Raw genomic sequence first — 24,000 nt, forward strand, 5'->3', positions numbered from 1 at the left:
GTTAAGTTTACTGATAAGTGATAATTTTTTTAAAAGGGAACAAGAAGAATAGAATAAATTTTTTTTTAAAATCTTACTTAAACTCGTTACCTTTTGGCAAAATGAAAAAAAATAAATAAAAATAAGGGCAACCTTCCCCCCCCCCCTCCCCTCACGAAGATCTCCTCTCTTCTCTCTCTCTCTCTTCTCTCTCTTCCCTTCTCTTCTCTCTCCCTCCTCTCTCTCTCTATCCCAAAACCCCACACACACAAAAAACACCTCTTTCCTCTTTTTTTTGGAAAGTTTCTCTGATTCTCTGCCCTGCCTCCCTCCGACAGCCGAGGTGGAACTCTGTGTGAACCAAAGCAAGATGGCGGCAGGGACCTCTTCCTTTACCTGTGCCGATTGTTGACACTCCAAAGTTTCCATCACCGCACATGTCCAGTACAGTATGACTGAAATAAAGAGAAAACGCAAGTCTTGCCACACTCAACCCAGATCAACTTTAACTGTGTAAATTTAAGAATTCTTATTTTTATATATACCCTAGTCAAAATCATCAAAAGAAGTATTGAGGAAGTGCGACTTTTTGCTGAATGTGCGATTTCTTAAAAGACGGCGAGAAGACCCACCAGTAACTAGTCTCTTGCACACCTTTGATTTTATCATGCATTGAGTGGTGTCAAACAAGATAGTTCTAAAACAAAGTACTTATCTAAATTAATTAATAACCCAATATGCCCAAACAGAATTATTGTTTTTTTTTTTAATCTTTTCATTTCGGTGAAAGGACAAAGATCCAACATCATCATCAAGAGTGTGTTCTTGTCACTTCAGAGATGGTGGACAAGCAACCTCCCTGAATTGTTTGACAGAAATAAAAATAATTGTTTCCATCAGAGCCAGAAAGAAAGAAAAGAAAAGTGACAAAGGAATTCCCACCCCATCTCAATTGGCACCAACATCAAGAAAGTCCACCCCACACCACCACCACCTACCACACCCCCACCACCACCACCCATCCATCATCATCATCATCATCACCTTTCACTCATTCTTATCATCATTCATCATTCATATCTTCATCATCATCATCATCATCAGCTCAACTCTCCTTCATCATCATCACAAAGTCCACCTTTAAAAAAAACCGATTCCTCATTCATCATTATTTTCCTCTCATCATCATCCTCATTATCTTCTCCCTCTCATCATCTCAACTTCGTCACCCTCATCACAGGATTCCATCTTTAAAAAAAAAACAGATTGTGAACAAGTGAGGATATTTTAAAGAACAACAAATTAATTCAAGAACAAAAAAAATACAGACAAAAAATAAGGAAATAGCTGCTTTAAAAAACCCAACTAAGTTAGATTTCAACGCACTTACACTGTTTCAAGCCTTACAGAAAAAGTTCTTCGAATGGAGACAGGTGTACATTCTTTTAAAATATTTAATATTATTGTTCAATATGTTGAGTGCTTTAGAGGTAACATATTTATTATAGTGATGGGAAGTTCAGGAAGAGACAGTTGCATTAAAGACCAAATTTTCATTATTACACTTATGAAACTTAGACAGAAACTACGCTAACCTTCATATTTCACAATTGTTTAGCGTTAGTGAAGTACTATAACAAATATTATACAAACTTTTTTCATGTTTATAATAAGCCATACGCTTTCTTTGAAAATGTTATGAAGGTTACATTGCCCTTCTAGACAAAAAATAAACTGCAGAATGATCATTGATTGTACAGATGACCAAATTGTATTCCTAAAAATGGATAAACAACGGTTAACTTATTTCTTCTTATAGGTCCATGATTTAGTTAAAGTCTTGTTGGTCTAAGTCCAATGGTGTGGATAAATTTATTTCTAAACATGATCCAGGGTTTGTCCGGATTAAGGTCATTGTACAAAATTGTGGATTACTAAAACTTTTAATTTTAAGCCCTGGGAGAATTAATTTTAGTAGATAAAGGTATAAAGGTAAAACCCCATCTGATTCAAGTTATTTTACCTCAAGGAGGTAACTGTAAATATCCCTCCCTTTTTACATAATAAATTTACTGAAAATGAGATTTTATTAACAAAAGAAATTGCTTCAGTAGAATTCATGTTGAGAGGGCTAATGAAAGACTGAAAATGTTAACACCTTCTCTTATTATTTCCACCATGTTAAGAGAAACATCTGATATTATTTTCAATTTTGTTGCAGCACTTGTTCAATCCCAGTCTCTCTTATTAAGGAGATTGCATTTTGTTGCTTTGCCATTTATTTTGTACAACACAATATTTTGTTCATCATATCCAATCACCATTCAAAATTAAATGGTTTTTTAGGTCCTACTGATTTTACATGATAAACATGACAAATTTGGCATTGTTGTATCAATGGTATGTTCAATGTCATTAACTTTGTAAATAAAACACACAAATTAGTTTGGACTGAATCAACCCAAGGCATCATCAAGATAGATCTGTGGAAGTAAAAAATTAAAAGATTCAAATTTAGAGTGCGCCATGCTCAATAGGCAAAAAAAAAACAAACATAATTAAAACGTCTGTTTGGTCTTGTGGTATGACACTCGCTTTTCAGATCAGAAGGTCCTGGGTTTGGGCCTCGCTCGGCACATTAGTTGAGTCCTTGGAGGAAGGCTCTTTACTCAAATCTCTCACCGTACTCAGGTGTCAAATGAGTACTGGCGTTGTCTCTGTCCGAAAAAATTGTAATATCGCCCAACAGGCATCATGTCCCGTCTTTACATGTTAAATGTTGCTGTTGGCCAGGGACCCCTTGTAAAGCACTTTGAGCATTTAGTGGATATTACGCTGTATAAAAACTCAATTTAAAAAAACAAATTAAGTGATTCTTTCATTTCATCTTGCTTTGTTGATAAGGGGGAAACCCGAAAACGTCCATTTTATCTGTTTTCGTATATTAAATTGAAGTTCACATTCAATTTCACAATGTTATTGATTTCTTCGAGTTTAAGCAGCAACATTTACATTACACCTTAACCCAATAGGAAGTTTAGTTTACGTGACTAACACTGGTCTAAATAAATCCTTTATTCATCCCATAGAGGAAATTTATCTCTGGGTCTTTCCAGGGAAGACTGGAATAACCGCGGTGAGCCCGCCGCAAATTGAGCTAGGGCGAGGTGATTGCTCAAGGCCACACAGCGCAGCGGCGGGTGAACGAACTCGGTACCTTCGGGTACGAAGCAAAAAACCGTACCGCTGATCCACGCTGCCCACATGAAGTATGATAAAATGTCTAGCGTGATTGGTGATTGTGATGCTCATATGAGTATTTAATAAAGGTTACAACACGATACTAAATAGTAGTAGTAGACTATAGTCAATAGCAACGAAAATTAGCGAAGCAAGACTAAGACCTCAAAGACTCAAAGTCGTGGTCCATAAGATAAAAACACAATAATTCAATGACTCCCTCTCTCTCTCCCTAACTAAAATCGAACGTAAAACAGTTAAATCTTTCCATTGGATATACTAAATCTGCCTAAACTCAAAGTAAAACTGATTATTGTCCAACAGTTGTTTTACGTAGATGTGAGATTTTGAGAGTGAGAATGAGAAGACGAAATGACTTACCTTCACAGAATATACTCTTTATTCTTCATGCTGGCTTGAACTTTGCCGAACATCAAGCCATCTGAGTTAAGTGAAAGTCAAAACAGGACCTGACTGATGATGATTTTCACCGCGCGAGACACTTTTATGCTCATTGGAGAAGTATTTCATAAGGGCGGTGATGGAAATAGAGTTCGTGTCAGCCATTTTTTCTCGACTGTTTTAGAGCCAGCCGGTTTGTTGCCATGCGTTGCTGCGCAGGATTACGTCACGACTTAGGAAGCCTATTTGCATGATATATATATATTATATATATTATATATATATAATATATATATTATATTATATATATATATATATATATTGATTTCATCACTTAACAATTACTCATCACTAGTCCGGATAAACAAAAAAGTGTTTTAACATTATCGGATTAAACCCAAGTTTTATCAGGCTGTGTACCATATATATCAACACTGAACAATATTTGAGTTCCTTTTGCGGAGAAATATCCTTGGAAAAGCACAAAAATGGGAGGTAAGAAAGGCAGGAAAACCAACAGGACATATATTTGTGTGGCATTAATTCTATCTATTCTTTTCAAACTGGCTGTTAATGGAAAAGATGTATTGGCATCATGGAGCTTCATCAGCAATCAATCGGGGGATCTGAGAATGAAAACAATGGGAATCCATGGTTGGGTTTCTCGGTCCATTCTGGATTGTATACAGGTCTGTTTGAGCAAACACGTCGGTTGTAAAAGTGTCCGGTTTGACCCACCTACCAAAGTCTGCAATCCCGGATACGCTGTCATAAGAAATAGTTCGGACTTATCCAGTTCTGTACCTGGGTCATTTTACTCCATGGCAAAGGCTGTTTGTGACGAAACGATCGGGTTTAAGTTTGAAGTACTACAAAATCACGTCGCTGTCTGTATCCTTAAGTATTCGTCAGCAGTAACTTATCAACAGGCCGTGCAGCAGTGCGCATTGAAAAACAGCACAGTTTACACCCCGAAAACAAGTGAGAAATTCAACATTTTGAAAGAGGCAATAACAAAAGACAGTTGGATTGGACTAGAATTCATTGGCGGAAGCTTCCGATGGCTGGATGGTGAGATTTACCCGGAAGATGGTCAATGGTGGGCCATGTTGCAACCAAATAACGCTATGGGTAATGAATTCTGTACGCGTGTTAACGAACTATCGGTACGGTTCTACGATGAAAGTTGTGGTAATACATATGCATTCGTTTGTGAACAAGTCCTATAGTTGAAAGATTTCGAAATACTTTGCAAGATTCAGATGACTCTATATCACATTTATGTACCTTAGCTTGTTACTTTATACACATCAGGGCCATCATCGTATTATTATCATCATCATTATTTATTCATATTTGTGGACAATAAAGATCTATTATTATTATTATTATTATTATTATTATTATTATTATTATTATTATTATTATTATTATTATTATTATTATTATTATTATTATTACTATTATTAATATTATTATTATTACTATTATTATTATTATTATTATTATTATTATTATTATTATTATTATTATTATTATCAATATTATCATTATTATTATTGTTATTATTATTATTATTATTATTATTGTTATTATTATTATTATTATTATTATTATTATTATTATTATTATTATTATTATTATTATTATTATTATTATTATTATTATTATTATTATTATTATTATCATTATTATTATTAGTAGTATTATTAATATTATTATTATTATTATTATTATTATTATTATTATTATTATTATTATTATTATTATTATTATTATTTTATTATTATTATTATTATTATTATTATTTATTATTATATTATTATTAATTACTATTATTTTATCTTATTATATTATTATATTATTTATTATTATATTATTATTATTATTATTATTATTATTATTATTATTATTATTATTATTATTATTATTATATTATTATTATTATTATTTATTATTATTATTATTATTATTATTATTATTTATTATTATTATTATCCTTATTATTATTATCATTATTATTATTATTATTATTATTTTATTATTATTATTATTATTATTATTATTATTATTATTATTATTATTATTATTATTTATTATTATTAGTATTATTATTATTAATATTATTATTATTATTATTATTATTATTATTATTATTATTATTATTATTATTATTATTATATATTATTATTATTATTATTATTAGTATTATTATTATTAATATTATTATTATTATTATTATTATTATTATTATTATTATTATATTATTATTATTATTATTATTATTATTATTAGTATTAGTATTAGTATTAGTATTATCATCATCATCATTATCATCATCAATATTATTATTAATATTATTATTATTATAATTTTTATTTTTATTATTATTATTATTATTATTATTATTATTATTATTTAGTATTATTATTATTATTATTATTATTATTATTATTATTATTATTATTATTATTATTATTTTTAGTATCAGTATTATTATTATTATTATTATTATTAGTAGTAGTAGTAGTAGTAGTAGTAGTAGTAGTAGTAGTAGTAGTAGTAGTAGTAGTAGTAGTAGTAGTAGTAGTAGTGGTGGTAGTAGTAGTAGCAGTAGTAGTAGTAGTAGTAGTAGTAGTAGTAGTAGTAGTAGTAGTAGTAGTAGTAGTAGTAGTAGTAGTAGTAGTTAGTAGTAGTAGCAGGTATTTCGTTCTACGATACCTGCTCGCCACATCACATAACAAGCATTGACTATCTAGATCTATTTAAAAATTGATCTGAGACCGAAACAGTTTCAACTTATAATTTCTTTTGTTTTCTCTGCGTTCAAAATGGCGGTGCAGCTGATAGAAGGGATTCTATAATGACAGAAGTGGTGGAAGTCGACTGTATATGGTGATTCGGCATTTATCAGCACTTTTCTATTATAATTATTATAATATAGTGTTTCTATTCATACTGTGAAGAAAACAACATTATTTCTTTATTATATAGCTACTGCTCCCAGCGTTTTATCGCTCTCAATCAACAATCGAATTAGAATTTTATCCAGGGGCGGTTGCTGGCTGTTTATTTAAGGCGGCATGAATCGAAAACATTCTCTCACCGTAGTCAGGTGTAAAATGAGTACCTGACCGGAAACAGTGTTGGAGGAAAATGTTATCTCGCCCAAAAGACATCATGTCTCGTCTTCATGTTGCTATTGGCTTAGGAACCCTTTTTAAGTGTCTTGAGCTCACTCAGTGGATATTGCGCAATATCAATGTTCTAGTGGGTTTATTTTTTAGAATGTTTGTATATTGTGTGTAAAAGGGGGGGGGGGCATGTATGGTTTGAATTTTAAAGAGATGTACTCACGTAATTGGCATTTACGATGGACATATAATAATGTAAAAGAGGTCTATTTGTCGACCTTCCTCTAGAGAAAAAAAATTGTAAATCACTCGATCATTGAAGTCTATGGATCCTTTCATAGTTGTATTGGTATTGCACGTCTGTGCATTGAGATTTGTGAATATCATTTTTTAAAAAAGAACAACATGACAACAGCAATTAGACTGCCATATAAAATTTCTTCCTTTGGATATCAACGGTGATAACAGTCATTAATAGACGGATAGAAAATCCAACCTCAATACACTACTTATCTACTCCAAAGACAATAACATAGGTAACTACACGTTGGACTGCTCTGTTTGTCGGTGTCGGGTTAATGGACTGGAATCTTATTTATAGAATCATGGGGCTCTACTCGGTGAATGATTTGTGAAATATTCGTATTGATGATTAAAATCTATTTGAGAAAAACGAATAGCAATAAAGCCTATATTTATTGACATTTTCTTCATCCGTATGCTTTGATTACAACAAACCTGTTCTTCCAATGATAAAACTGATATGGTTTTGATTTCTCCCAAGTCAGACCCCAAGGTGTGCAAAACTAAATTTGCCGGCCTGACCCAGTTATTTTAGCAGTAAAGAGTATCCGTTGTTTGTGGGGGGAGGTGGATAACCTTAGTTTTAAAACAGAAGAAAACAGTCTTTTATATAAAATACTTGGGCGGCCTGTTGACTTTTTGGCTCATGGTAGCCCCCATACCCCACCCTCAGCTCATTGTCGCACGTCATCTCGCATCGCGTGGGGCAACAAGAAAAAGAGAGCCGTCTGTGATGATGCACAACCTTCGAGGAGAGATGCGCGAGTGTTAACGAAAAGCAGCATATGCAAAAACTGAGACGAAAAGCAGTATCTGCTAAATTTAAAAAATATAGGGCGGCACAAAACAACTTCGCTCAATAGACCGACCGCCAGTGATTTTATCGTTATCATCATCATCATCATCATCATCATCATCATCATCATCATCATCATCATCATCATCATCATCATCAACAACATCATCATCATCATCATCATCATCATCATCATCATCATCATCATCATCATCATCATTAACAACAACATCATCATCAATGTCATCATCGTCGTCATCATCATCATCATCATCATCATCATCATGATCATCAGTAGTTTTATTATTGATATTATTAATATTTCATTACACTAGTAAAAAGCCCGCAATTTCGCGGGGAAAGAACTATTTTCATTCGATATAGCCTGAATCATTTTCTTGATTAGCTTGATTACGATTAGATGCACACTTTAATCGATGTGCTTGTCGTCGCTGCCATGCCTTATTCGGCATGCTTTTAGTTTATCAGTCAGTAGATATCAATATCAATAAGTTACAAGTCTTTACCACGCTTGACTCGGGAGGCCTTCCTAATGCTCCTACAAAGGGAAACAACTTAAATAATATTCCCTCAACTAACCCCAAGAGAAAGTAAAACCCAGAGTACCTTTAACTAACCCAAATAGGAAAATAAACACCCTAGCATTATGACTAACCCTAATAGAAAAAGAAACCCTCGGACTGCTTTGCACTACCTTTCAATACTTCACAAATTAAAATGGCGGCCGAGAATCAAAACAATAGTCAAATTAGGAAATTTTAAACTTTCACAAATCTATCAAGGTTTGTTCTAGAGTTTTTAAAATGCTTCTATATGTTTACAAATTGAATAAATAAACGCCTGACAAAAGATCTACGGTGAAAATACAAATTGAAAGAATACTGGGGATGTAGGAGCTTTCGGAATGTCTCCCCCCTAGCACCTTTACTAAGACTTATGACTAACCCTAATAGAAAAAAAAATCCTCACAAATCTATATGATGACAAATTGATTAAAAAAACGCCTGACAAAAGATCAACGGTGAAAATACAAATTGAAAGAATACTGGGGATGTAGGGAGCTTTCGGAATGTCTCCCCTTTACCTAACTTATGTGAGGTCAAATGAAAATCTGAAGCAGACGCGAAAAATATCAAGTTTGTTCGGGCTAGAAGCTAGACAGATACAATTGACAGTTTGCCGACAACGTTTAACTAAATATTTCCCAGGGCAATAATTATCACATCGATGGCATAAAAAACCGTAATATCAACAGTAATAATAGTTGACGTTGTTAATCGGTGAAACTTGTTTAAAATTTGTGTAAATCCGAATACCTTCATGTGATCAAGTGAATAATATCACTATGAATGCCACGATTTGCTGAAAAATGCCAACACACACACACACATGCATACACCACACACAACACCCACACACAAACACACACACGCACACACACAAACATGCACATAATTAGAACATACTACTACATAACAACACTGATCACCGCTAAATCAACAACACAACGGAAATAATAGTAATACTTGATGACATAAATAGATGACGCAAACTGACAACTTTTTACAGTGTCAAAATTAGTTGATTTTGAGAGTGTTAGTGTCGTCGGTACGTATTTTATGATATCTGTTTGACTCAACGAACTTTCAAACTGACTTTAAATTATAAAAGGAAATCAAGTTACCTGTTTATCTATCTGTAAAAAAATATATTTCTAATTTTCAAATCTTTCAGTGGAGTTGTGCGCCGTATAATTTGTTTTATTGACTCAAATGGCACAATGTTCTCCACAAGGCTATATTTTTTTAAAGAAAGGATTATTGTATTGACGCTTGTGAGGGTGTGAATGAGCGTAATGATTGTGTGTCTGAGTTTGTAAAGATTTGTGAGCAACAGGTGTGTGAAAGAAAAGAAGTCAAACGTTATCCAAATAATTTTACGCCCGTTTTGATTCTACCAATAATGAATAAGAAATTGATTAGACTTAAAAATTGCTGATAGAGTGTATGAATGATGAATGCGAGGATGAATTTAGTGAGTGTGAGACAAAGTATATGTTTACTAGACTGAATGAAAGGAAGGCAGCTGGGCCGGACTGTATAAAAGGTTACATTTTGAAAACCTGTGCAGAACAATTATGTTATATTTTTACTTATTTTTTTAATATGTCTTTTTCGTGTTCTTCCATTTCTAGTATTTGGAAAACTTCACAAATTATTCCAGTCCCCAAAAAAGACAAAATAAAATATATGAATGATCTGAGACCCGTCGCTCTCACTTCCATTGTAATGAAATGTTTTGGTAAACTTATTTCATTAAGAATCAATAACCATGTTAGATCTCTTTTAGACCCTTACCAATTTGCCAACCAAAGTAAGCGCAGTGTAAAAGATGCTATCTTTGTGTTTACAAATAATGTCTACAAACAGGTAGATACACCTAAAAGTTACTGAAGAATTCTTTTTGTTGATTTTTTATCCGCCTTTGTACCAGTCAGCCCCACTTTCTTGCTTATAAACTTTCTACATTTAAAATAATTCCTTACATATCATCACCTGGGAGTTAGATTTACTCACAAATAGAATACAATATACACAAGTAAGAGGAGATGTCTCCAATAATATAACTATAAATATTGGTGCTCGGCTGGGCTGTGTAATCTCCCCCGTGATTTTTATACTTTATACGAACGACTGTAACCGCTCATATCTATACATACCCCTTTTGAAATTTGCAGACAATACTACTCTACAATTATTAATCACAATTAATGACGAAATAAATTATAAGGAAGAAATAAATAAAATTATTTCCTGGTGTTACAATAGCCACCTTGAACTGAATGTAAGTAAGACTCTTCCTCTTAATCATCACATCACAAAGTCGAACAAAAGTGACCGATTGTTGTCAATTAGAGGAAAAAGTGAAAGACAGCTCCAATTCTTTTTACCTTACAGTGGCAGATTTAATAAGGAAAATAATTTATGAATTTTAGTCTCTGTTTTACCTTTGAATCTTCTTCTTTAAAATTACTCCATACCTACAATTTTAACATCAATTTATAAAATCGCTTACTACAACTGCTTTACAATTACCAATTTAATTTATATGTGCCATGTAATTTATACTAAATAATATTTCAATGTAAATTTATACAATTATTATACTGTATCTAATTCATAACTTTTTGCTAAATTTATTTTCTTATATGTTGACATCAATAAACATTTTACTAGATATCTATATCTTTACAATTATATAACATGTACGTCCCGTGAAATGATTACTATGTAATTATTCTTACTTTCTACAATATTATTACACTATACCAATCACTATGTACTATACCACATATATTTACTTATATTATATTTATGTCTGTATTATTGTTGGCATTTTATACGTCTGTACAAAAATTTAATTTCGTTTTTGGATGAATAAAGTACGTTATATTATTATTATTATTATTATTATTATTATTATTATTATTATTATTATTATTATTATTATTATTATTATTATTATTATTATTATTATTATTATTATTATTATTATTATCATCATCATCATCATCATCATCATCATCATCATAATCATCATCATCATTATTATTATTATTATTATTATTATTATTATTATTATTATTATTATTATTATTATTATTATTATTATTATTATTATTATTATTAGTATTATTATTATTATTATCATCATTATTATTATTATTATTATTATTATTATTATTATTATTATTATTATTATTATTATTATTATTATTATTATTATTATTATTATTATTATTATTATTATTATCATTATTATTATTATTATTATTATTATTATTATTATTATTATTATTATTATTATTATTATTAATTATTATTATTATTATTATTATTATTATTATTATTATTATTATTATTATTATCATTATTATCATCATCATCATCATCATCAACATCATTATTATTATTATTATTATTATTATTATTATTATTATTATTATTATTATTATTATTATTATTATTATTATTATTATTAGCATTGTTATCATCATCATCATCATCATCATCATCATCATCGTCATTATTATTATTATTACTATTATTATTATTATTATTATTATTATTATTATTATTATTATTATTATTATTATTATTATTATTATTATTATTATTATTATTATTATTATTATTATTATCATTTTTACCATTATCATGATTTTTATTATTATTATTATTATTATTATTATTATTATTATTATTATTATTATTATTATTATTATTATTATTATTATTATTATCATTGTTATCATCATCATCATCATCATCCTCGTCATTATTATTATTATATTATTATTATTATTATTATTATTATTATTATTATTATTATTATTATTATTATTATTATTATTATTATTATTATCATTATTACCATTATCATTATTATTTTTATTATTATCTTATCATATATTATTTGCAACATGGATTTCCTGTAACACGTCACCAAATTTTGATAGTGTTTGGGGATGGTTTGATCGGACTATGAGATGGATTAGACATGGTGATAATTTTATCGGAAAATCAAATTTGCGCATTTGTGACCCTTCGCCTCAAAACGGTATTAAGTCGGGTTTGTTAAGATGTTGAAAATTGGATTTTTAGCCAGAAATATCAGACTTGTGTTGAGTTTATACGATTTTTTTAGGAGAATGGCAACCATATTTTAGGGTTCTAATGCCATCATTTTATATTTTTGACCAGTTTAACATTCAATCCGGCTTTTAAGCATATGGTTCGTTCTGACATAATACCGTTTTGAGACGATGGGTCACATTTGTTCCTAAAACCAGACGCCGTCCAATTTAGCATGTAGGTTTGTGTGTCAGTCCACCTTCCCTTTAGCGAGTATGACCATGAACAAAGACACAAAAATATCGCCTGAGTGGTCACTTTGTCAAAGTGATAGCCCCGATCCGAGGTCACGCCTGCCAAATTATGGGGATTACTCTTCAACAGTCGTAACGTCACTTCCTTCCTAATCACGCATGGTAACGTAGTAACTGGCTCGAAACTATCGGAACAATGGCGGACGCCCGTATGAAATATTTCTCCGTCGAGCATAAAAGCGTATCCAGAGGAAAAAAAAACCCATAAAGTTGATCATGTTTTGACTTTTACACATTCTGATAACAAGGCATATGAAAAATTCTAGCCAGCATGAAGAATAAAAAGTAATGATATTCTTTGTTAAGAACCAAGATGGCCGCCATTGCCGGGCGGCGTGACATCAGACTACCGAATCCAATTTCCCAGTGAGGTCAACTGTAACTACAGTGACATCGGGTGATGCCAGTCGATCTATGTTCACTTTCATTTAGTTGTTTTTGCTTTGCGATGAGCTCAGACACATATTTCTTTACTCTTTGATATTCACCAATATGTTCTGATTCTATTCATGTGTGTTTCACCCCTGTTTTTTTTTTAAACATTGGAATATTTCAATCTTAAATAGATAATTGTTATTCAATGTATAATGCACTAATTTGCCCAATAAAAAATTGGAAGCTTCAATCAAAATCATAAAACAACTTTTTGCCTTGTTAATATAAATATCATAGAAAGTAAATTTCGCGTGTTTTTATTTATTATTAATGTTGAATAAAGAGAAGACCGGTAGTTCTTTAGAGCTAGATAATGTATACGGCTATGTGGTCTGGTGCTATCACACTAGCCCTCGGATCGGAAGGTCCTGGGTTCGAGCGCAGCCCTCATTAACTTACTTATAATATTTTGACGTCATTTTTTAAAGCTTAGTGCACCGCATTGCGAATCATCGTTGAAAAGTGCTCAAGGAAACAATAAAAGATATTATTTGTCGAACTAATGAATTCAACTAACGATTTGCTTTCTTTTGTCCCGTCCTACATATTAAATGTTGCTTTTGACCAGGGACCCCTTGTAAGGGTCTTTGAGGACATTTAGTAGATATTGCGCTATATAAAGCTCATTTTTTTAAATTTTGATTTTATTTTGGTGGTCAGGACTTGTCTTTTAGGTCAGCGTCAGGCTAGGAGTGTTTACGAACGCAACGTTTCGAGTCCTTAGCGGTGCATTGTTGAGTCCTTGAAAACATAAAAAAAAAATTAAATTCCCTTTAGGGGAAATTTGTCTTTAGGGTCTATTCCAAGGGACGACTGGAATAACCCAGGCGTCAGCCGCAGTGCAGCGCGCAAAGTGAGCTAGGGCTAGGAGGTGACTTGCTTAAGGCCACACAGTGCAGCGGCGGGTGATCGAATTCGGTACCTTTTGGGTAGGAAGCAAAGACCGTACTGCTGAGCCACGCTGCCCCCAATAACAAGAGATGAAGTGAGTAGAAAAGTGCCAGAAGACAATATAGAATAAAAATATTTTTTTTGCGGCGGTGATGGGGGTTGAACCTGCGACCTTATTGGTACGACAACTCCGCCTGGCCGGTGAGAGCGTGACTCTACCGTATGAGCTATCCACGAATCCAAAAAAATTCGTATCAAACTCAGGTCATTCATTATAAGCTGCCCCCTATAAATAACATAAAGTGAGGAATATTACGGCCGTTAAGACATAGACTAGTTATGGAGAAAAGTGAGTCATGAAGATTATTTCAATCAATCAGCTTTTATAATAAGTGGCTATGATAAGTGAAAAGGTTGAAAAAAAAGTAGATATTCACTAATTTGAAATGAATTGAAAGTGAAGGCTATGTGTTTTTTGTTGTTTTTTTTTTGGGACAAAATCAACGCTTTCAACGGCCAGATGCTCCTTTTACATCTGAGTACGGTGAGAGAATATGAGTAAAGAGTCTTTACCCAAGGACTGAACTATGCGATGAGCGAGGCTCGAACCCAGGACATTCCGATCCGAAAGCGAGTGTCATACCACTAGATCACATAGCCGCACGTCCAGGGTAAGAATCCTTCTCTGGGCGTCGGGTTGTTGAGTCTTTGGAAATGGATCTGTATTCAAATTGTCTCACCGTAATCAGGTGTAAAATGAAAACCTGGTCGTTAACAGCGTTGTCTTCATCGGAAAAAAATTGTACCATCGCCTAACGGATGTCATGCCTCGTGCGGATGGCTAGGGAACACATTGTAAAGCGCATTGAACACGATTAGTTGATATTTCGCCATATAAAATAAGTGTAAATGTTGCTGCTCGAAGCTCGAAGAAATAAATAATAACGTGAAGTTGAATGTAAGCTTCAATTTAATTACATTCACATTTGATCTGTTTTTGTAATTAAATTGAAGCTTAGATTCAACTTCACGTTATTATTTCATATAAAATAAACACATAAATAATTCGTTGGCAGGTTCCAATTTTTTGTTGAAAACTGTTTAAAATGAAACTTACGTCATTGCTGAACTCAAACAAATTAATATGTCAAGGTGCGCAGTATTGAGTTTTCATCCTTGACAAGGCTTGCACAATGTCAATGTGAACAAAATTCATGTTTCTCCGTCCATCCCTGCTTTCCGCATTAATGCTTTCCGTCTGTCCATTAATAATTCTACATTAACTCACTCAACCCAAACACCGACTATATCCGTAGTTTACCCAGGTTACTTTTACCCCATGCCTATTTATTACATTTTTCTGAGACAAATTAGAGGCGTTGTATCAAAGTTAATAATTTTAGTTTTTGTATGTTAATGATAGTTGAATAAAACTATCTATGTACATGTTCATTTTTAATACATTTTTTCCAATATTGTCATATTGTGATTTAAGCATGCAGTGGCAGTTTCCAGTTTCCTGTGATATTTGCGCCTTCCGGCCCCGCTGTTCTGTCTTCGGCGTGCTGTTTTTCAGGATTTGCTTCCTTAGCCTTTAACCATCCAAGGTCTGTCCACAAGGCAGTGGCGGTTTTGCTTCAGAGTGTCCTTCTCCTAGATCGATTGCGGTCCCCTGTTAGCGAACTCGATCTGTCCGGGTTTTTGTTCGGAGTGTCCTTCTCTTAGATGGATGTCGGTCCCCCGATGACGAGCTCCATCTACCCGTGGTCAGATGGTCTAAGTTGGGAATCCGGAAGGATGTCCTGTAGAGAGTCAGTCCCTTTTCACCCCTCCCCCACATCGTGGACAACACCCACACCCAAGGGTGTGGACTGGGGGAAGCTGAACTCGACGGTTGATTTCCTCCCTTCTTCCTTCCTTGTTAACGATGCTGACCGTTGTAGATCATTTTTGGTCTGGCCTCTCACTTACGATCATCGAGACACGCAAGCCCTCGACCGCGACAAGGTCATATGATCCACCGGAGAGTTCCAATATTGAAAAGCAGCAAAAGGCTCTAGGATTGAGTGAGTTAAGACATCGGTGTGATTGGTGATTGTGACGGTTCGGTAGAGCCAGATAGACCTGAACGTCAACATAGGGAAGAAAAAAAACACGAAAATACTAGGAGGATAGAAAGAGGGAACTCGTTGATAAGTTCCCTAGGAGTGGAAGTAGCAGGGTTGCCAATTTGGCAGATTTTCTGCCAAATGTCCTTTTTTTTTGGCAGAATTTGAAGTCTGGCAGAAGAAAAAAAAAACGGTTTGGCAGTTTGGCAGATATTTGGCAGATTTTATTTTCCCGAGGCCTAGGAATGACTTTATAAAGGTCTACTCTACATTTTCAATGGCAATTTTTTTGTATTAGTTTTTTTTTTATACTTGGAAAATGAAAAAAAAAAAATATATATATATATATATATATTATATCTAGCTATATATATATATATATATATATATATATAATATAATATATAATATAATTGAGCTTTATATAGTGCAATATCCACTAATTGTGCTCAAAGCGCTTTACAAGGGGTCCCTGGTCAACAGCAACACGTAACACGTAGAACGAGAGATGACGCCTGTTAGGCGATATTACAATTTTTTCGGACAATGACATCGCTGTTAACGGCCAGGTTTTACTCATTTTACACCTGAGTACAGTGAGAGAATGTGAGTAAAGAGCCTTTTCCATGGACTCAACTATGCGAGGAGCGCGAGGCTCGAACCCAGGACTTTCCGATCTGAAAGCGAGTGTCATACCACTCGACCACATAGCCGCACAAAGTAGAAAGAGGGAACTCGTTGATGAGTTCCCTCGGAGTGGAAGACCAGACCACTGCACTGGGCCTAGCCTGATCAGAGTGAAGAGAAAGAAGGAGAAAGCCCGCGTTTCACGACTAGACAGTGTTAATGATAAAATAAATGGAGATCAAGGTTTACAAACACGATACATGTTATAACACAAATGTGAGATAGTAGGATTCGGTGAAAGTGTTATTTACACAGTGTGTAAAGTGTAAAGTATTTCACAAACACTGAAATATGTCACCCATCGTCTCAAAACGGTATTATGTCGGGATGGGCCAGATGCTAAAAAAATCAAATTATAGTTAAACTGGTCAAAAATCTGAAACGATGGTATTTAGCACAGTAAAATATGATATTCCTTCTCCTCTATAAATCATATAAACCCAACTTAAGCATGATATTTCTGGCTACAAATTCCAACTTCAGTATCTTAATCACCCCAACTTAATACCGTTTTGAGACGAGGGGTCTCAAATAGGAACGACACATCTCTGCTTATCCTTTCATCCTTCTTGTCTCTCTCTCTCTCTCTCGTTCTCTCTCTCTCTCTCTCTCTCTCTTTCCCTCTCTCTCTCTCTCTCTCTCTCTCTCTCTGTCTCTCTCTCTCTCTCTCTCTCTCTCTCTCTCTCTCTCTCTCTCTCTCTCTCTCTCTCTCTCTCTCTCTCTCTCTCTCTCCCTCCTGACATCCACGAATAAGGAAAAAAACACAATAATAAAATGATATAAAACACAACGGCTGGAAAGGTGGTATTTATTCTGTTCAGCTAGACGAAACTTACAAGAACTGCCTCTGGTTTCCGGGGTTTGCCTATATTATTTTAGCGCAAGGTTCGAACCCTGATTGGCTAAAATAGGTATTCAGAATACCTAGCAACCTGAGGGAGGTACGGGCAACTCCGGACTCGTTCAGGTTATGTCCTATTGAGCTTTATATAGCGCAATATCCACTAAATGTGCTCAAAGCGCTTTACAAGGGGTCCCTGGTCAACAGCAACATTAAACATGTAGGACAGGACATGACGCCTGTTTGGCGATATTACAATTTTTCGGACAAAGACAACGCGGTTAACGGCCAGGTACCCATTTTACACCTGATTACGGTGAGAGAATGTGAGTAATGAGCCTTCTCCAAGGACTCAACTATCCGCCGAGCGCGAGGCTCGAACCCAGGACCTTCCGCTCCGAAAGCGAGTGTCATACCACTAGACCACATAGCCTAGCAACCATTGCCTGGGCATGACAGTGATAAATAATCAGAGAGGCTTTGATTTCACCACCGGTTCAAAAGTTGTCGGCCTTTGAGTTTGTCGTATTTGTGACCCTTCGTCCCAAAACGGTATTATGTCGGGATGGACCAGATACTAAAAATCAAATTATAGTTAAACTGGTCAAAAATATGAAACGTTGGTATTTAGCACAGTAAGTAAAATATGATATTCCTGCTCCTCTATAAAGCATATAAACTCAACTTGAGCATGATATTTCTGGATACAAATTCCATTATCAGCATCTTAATCATCCCGACTTAATACCGTTTTGAGACGAGGGGTCTCATTTGGTTTAATTCCGAAGATATTGTTCACACTTAATGTATTGTGAGGTGGTCCCGATAGCCAATTGATTGAGGCCTCGCTTCATACGCAAAGGGACCGAGTTCGAGCCCGGATGAATTTTTTTTTTTTTTATGGCCCACTGTCACTGGATCTGTTCGATCTGACGGAATGTACTTTGCAATCATCATCATCATCATCATCATCATCATCATCCTCATCCTCATCATCATCATCATCATCATCATCATCATCATTGCCTTTTTCACCCTGGGTCATGGTATAGGCTACATACAAACAGTTTCCATCCTTCTCTATCCTGAGCTAACTTTTTTATCTCATTCCAGGTCTTACCACTTCTCTGTATACAATTGACTTTGCATTAGATTAATTTCCTCAGGATACCTAGCAATGGCTATAAGGAATGAGATTAGCAGAAGAGTAACGTCCCTTGATTGGACGTCACCCATAGTCTGTGACGTCACCAGCGGAAATGTTATTAGAGAAAGAACGTCATGTTGGTTGTGCGCATGCGTCTCTCGTCCTCGCTTCCGGCGAAAGCGGCTTGAGACACTTCAAAACCAAATTGACGTTCTCTCTGTAAGGTGACGTCCAATCAAGGGACGCTACTCCTCCCCTAATCTCAATCCCTATTGTCTGTTTCACGCTATACAAAACCGGGATAAACTCCAACTTTTTTGGCCCAATGGCTCTGAGGGCATCTGACCATTGGTGTAATATAAAGATCTGAAAAAAGGTCTCTCTATGATACAGTGCCAGAAAGAAAGAAAACGAAGAAGAAACTCAACTCATACCTAGCAGGCTCATTTGTGACCCCTCGTCTCAAAACAGTATTAAGTTGGGATGATTAACCCCCTCCTTACCACCCATAGGAAAATCGTCACATTCGTTACGATGCAGCCAACATTTTTCTCATTTTGATTTCTTTTGTACACCATAATATTTGAACAAAAATGTTTGCTATAGTTAAAGTATATTAGCATTGTTGAAGAGCTCGTTTAGCAGAACAAAATAAGTATAGCAAGAACTGACAGCTTTTGTGTTAGAGTGAAATAAATCTATTATTGGGGTGTGAAGCTTTAGGGAAAATCCGGAAAATGACCGGCAAGGAGAGAGTTAATTATTATGACAAGAACTCATTTGTGACCCCTCGTCTCAAAACGGTATTAAGTCGGGATGATTGAGATGCTTAAAATGGAATTTGTAGCCAGACATATCGGACTTGAGTTGAGTTCATATGCTTTATAGAGGAGAAGGAATATCATATTTTACCGTGCTAAATACCAACGTTTCATATTTTTGACCAGTTTAACTATAATTAGACTTTTTAGCATCTGGTCCATCCCGTCTTAATACCGTTTTGAGACGAGGGGTCACATTTATTTGGGATGTATTTTTCTTTTTTCTATTGTCCTTCCTGCTGGTCCTGGTATTGTTTCATTCAAAGGAGACCATACAATGATATGTTTGAAGAAGTTTTCTATTAAAGGATAATGCATGAATGGAGTTGAGTCACTGATGACTGTTTGAACGGTTAGGAGAAAGTTGAGATCCAGTGATGTGCGGCTATGTGTTCTAGTGGTATGACACTCGCTTTCGGATCGGAAGGTCATGGGTTCGAGCCTCGCGCTCGGCGCATAGTTGAGTCCTTGGAAAAGGCTCTTTATTCACATTCTCTCACCGTACTCAGGTGTAAAATGAGTACCTGGCCGTTACAGCGTTGTCTTTGTCCGAAAAATTGCAATGTCGCCTAACAGGCGTCATGTCCCGTCTTACATGTTGCATGTTGCTGTTGACCAGGGATCCCTTGTAAAGCGCTTTGAGCACATATAGTGGATACGGCGCTATATAAAGCTCAAATTATCTAAAATTATTTTTAAAATTACGAGATGTTATATGACGGCTTTGGCTAAAAAGGTCCTGGATTTGTCCATCTCTGATCGGGTGCATGGTTGAGTCCTTGGAAAAGGCTCTTTACTCACATTCTCTCACCGTGCTCAGGTATAAAATTAGTACCTGGAAGTCGCCAGCGTTGTCTCTGTGGGTACAAAATATGATATCGCCGAACAGGGGCAGCATGGATCAGTGGTACGGTCATTGCTTTGTACCCGAAAGGTACCGAGTTCAATCACCTGCCGCTGCACTGTGTGCCCTTGAGCAATTCAACTCGCCCTAGCTCAATTTGTGGCGCTGCACTGCTGTAGCCTGGGTTATTCCAGTTTACCCTTGGAATAGAGACTTAAGACAGATTTCCCATATAGGATGACTAAAGGGAATTTTAGTTTTTTCTTTATTTATTTACAAACGTTATGTCTCGTCCTACATGTTAAGTATTGCAGTTGTCTAGGGACCTGTTTTAGAGCGCTTTGTGCATGTTTGGTGGATATTAAAAATACTCAGGTATTCTGGAGCACTATGGAGAAGCGACTCATATTGAGAATGCAATCCCAAGAGAAATCGCCTATGCAGATGATGTAGATTTTATTGGATCAACACCAGCAAATATAGACATCATACAAAATACCCTCATGAAATATAACCTCCAAGTCAATGCCAATAAAACCGAATTTACAACAATATCGAGGAACAAAGAGGAATGGAAAAGAACAAAGAAAGTCGGCTCACTAATTGGAGACACCGAGGATGTACAAAGAAGAAAACAGCTATCAAACGCCGCACTCAGTAAACTCACCAATGTATGGATTAGAGGTGACAAAATAAAGAGAAAAACCAAACTGAAACTGTACCGTAAAACCGGTACTTCTGTATAACTGCGGCACTTGGGCGTTGACAAAATCCGAAGAAGAACATCTGGATGCCTTCCATCGCACACAGCTAAGAAGGGTACTGGACATCAAATACCCAAAAAAGATCTCAAATGAATCACTCTATAAGATCACAAAAGAAAGACCAATCTCCCTTGACATTTTACAACAACGATGGCAACTTTTCGGTCACATACTACGCAGGGACAAAAACATACCAGCTAACCAAGCCATTTCGGGATATTTCCAAAAACACGGGAACCTTTTCAGAGGAAGACCGATCACAACACTCCCTGTGATCCTAAACAAAAACCTCACAACACTTGGACAAAGCATTAGTCTCATAACGGCAGGGGATCTTGAAAATCTGAGAACCCTAGCGGAGGACCAGCAATATTGGAGACACCTCACACAGGAAATACTGGAAACAGCCAAGGCGACCCGATCTTTCGGTCGAGACGCGAAAGGCATCTAAGTCAAGTAAGTCAAGTATGGAGAAGCCATGGCATGTCGTAAATACAACATAATATGCATATAGTTTGTCATAGAAGCCATGGCATGTCGTAAATACAACATAATATGCATATAGTTTGTCATAGAAGCCATGGCATGTCGTAAATACAACACAATATGCATATAGTTTGTCATAGAAGCCATGGCATGTCGTAAATACAACATAATATGCATATTTTGTCATCTGGTCTCTTAAGCTTTTGGAATCAAAGTCAAGAATCCCAAAGCAATATTATTATATATACCTCAATAATAATCACGGTGTTGCATATCAACAAGTGTGTATGCAACCATTCCTCGGGAGGACTGATAATGTGTGAGTGTGTCTATGTCAATATTGTATTGTTATAAATGTGTAACCAAATGACAAATTGCCACTTTTTTGTGGACAATAAAGATATATTATTATTATTATTATTATTATTATTATTATTATTATTATTATTATTATTATTATTATTATTATTATTATTATTATTATTATTTATTATTATTATTATCATCATTATTATCATTATTATCATTATTATCATTATTATCATTATTATCATTATTATTATTATTATTATTATTATTATCATCATCATCATCATCATCATCATCATCATTATTATTATTATTATTATTATTATCATCATCATCATCATCATTATTATTATTATGAATAGGTTATATTTTATTGAATCATAAGGTGGCATGACTAGTTTAGTAACAGTAATGCTTTTATGATAAGCAATATCATAAAAAACAGAGCTTTTATATAGCACAATATCCACTAAATGTGCTCAAAGCGCTTTACAAAGGGTCCCTGACCAACAGCAACATGTAACAAGTAGAACGAGACATGACGCCTGTTAGGCGATATTACAATTTTTATTCGGACAGAGACAACGCTGTTGACGGCCAGGTACTCATTTTACACCTGAGTATGGTGAGAGAATGTGAGTAAAGAGTCTTTTCCAAGGTCTCAACTATGCGCCGAGCGAGGCTCGAACCCAGGACCTTCCGATCCGAAAGCGAGTGTCATTCCACAAGACCACATAGCCGCACAGATACCTCAATAACAATAAACGTGTTACATATCAACATTTGCTTTGGTATTAAGCCCGTCCCTTTTTCCATCCGAAAAACTGGCTCGTGGTTTCACATTTCTGTTGTATTCTAAATAAATACATAAATAAATACATAGAAAAATAATTAAATAGATAGATAAATAGACAAATAAATGAATAAATTAATAAATAAACAGCAACATTTTCATCACGCCATACTCTAGAAAAACAATAAATATATTTTAGCCAGAAAACTTCAAAAATCGATTGATTAAAATGACCTTAATTGTCCTAAAAGCTCTCAACCCTTCCGTGAAGGGTTAATGATCTTCTACCAAAGTGTGAGAGTCTCTAGCAAGACGAGGGTCATTTAACTCACTCAATCCTAGAGAGTTTTGCTACTTTTTAAATTGGAATAAAATATATTACAAATAAGAATGTACATAGACAGTTTTATTCAACTATCATTAACATGTAAAAACTAAAAACATTAGCTTTGATGCTACGTCTATAATTTGTCTCAGAAAAATGTAATAAATAGGCATGGGGTAAAAGTAACCCGGGTAAACTACGGATATAGTCGTTGTTAGGGTTGAGTGAGTTAAATTTATCGATATTTGAAGAACGAGTTTTCTGGCCAAACTTTCAGATACGTGTTTTTCCAAAGTTTGGCATTTTGAAAGTGAGAAGAAAAAGCCATGAAAAACCAGCGTCCTTGACATGCCTTGAACAAAAGCATTGGAATTATTCTTTGATAACCTTATACATTATTTTCATTATTCATTTTATCAATCATCAAGAAACATTCGTTTCGTTCCATTCATCATCAACACAGAAACTCTTTAAATAGTCCATGATTGATGAAGATGAAGCCAGAACAAAAATATTTTGGTCGTGTACGGAAATTATCTTATCTTTTATTCAGACCGACGGAAATGTTTTACTCTTTAAACCGGTTATGAAAAGTGTCTCTGCATCCATTGGAACGCGATTTTCAACACACACAGACACTCGTGTAACATACATACCCACACACACACACACACACACACACACAGACACCCGTGTAACATACATACCCACCCACACACACACACA

This window comes from Berghia stephanieae, chromosome 12 (assembly GCF_034508935.2).
Source record: "Berghia stephanieae isolate SIO BIC M18660-M18661 chromosome 12, UCSD_Bste_1.3, whole genome shotgun sequence".
Taxonomy (NCBI): Eukaryota; Metazoa; Mollusca; class Gastropoda; order Nudibranchia; family Aeolidiidae; genus Berghia; species Berghia stephanieae.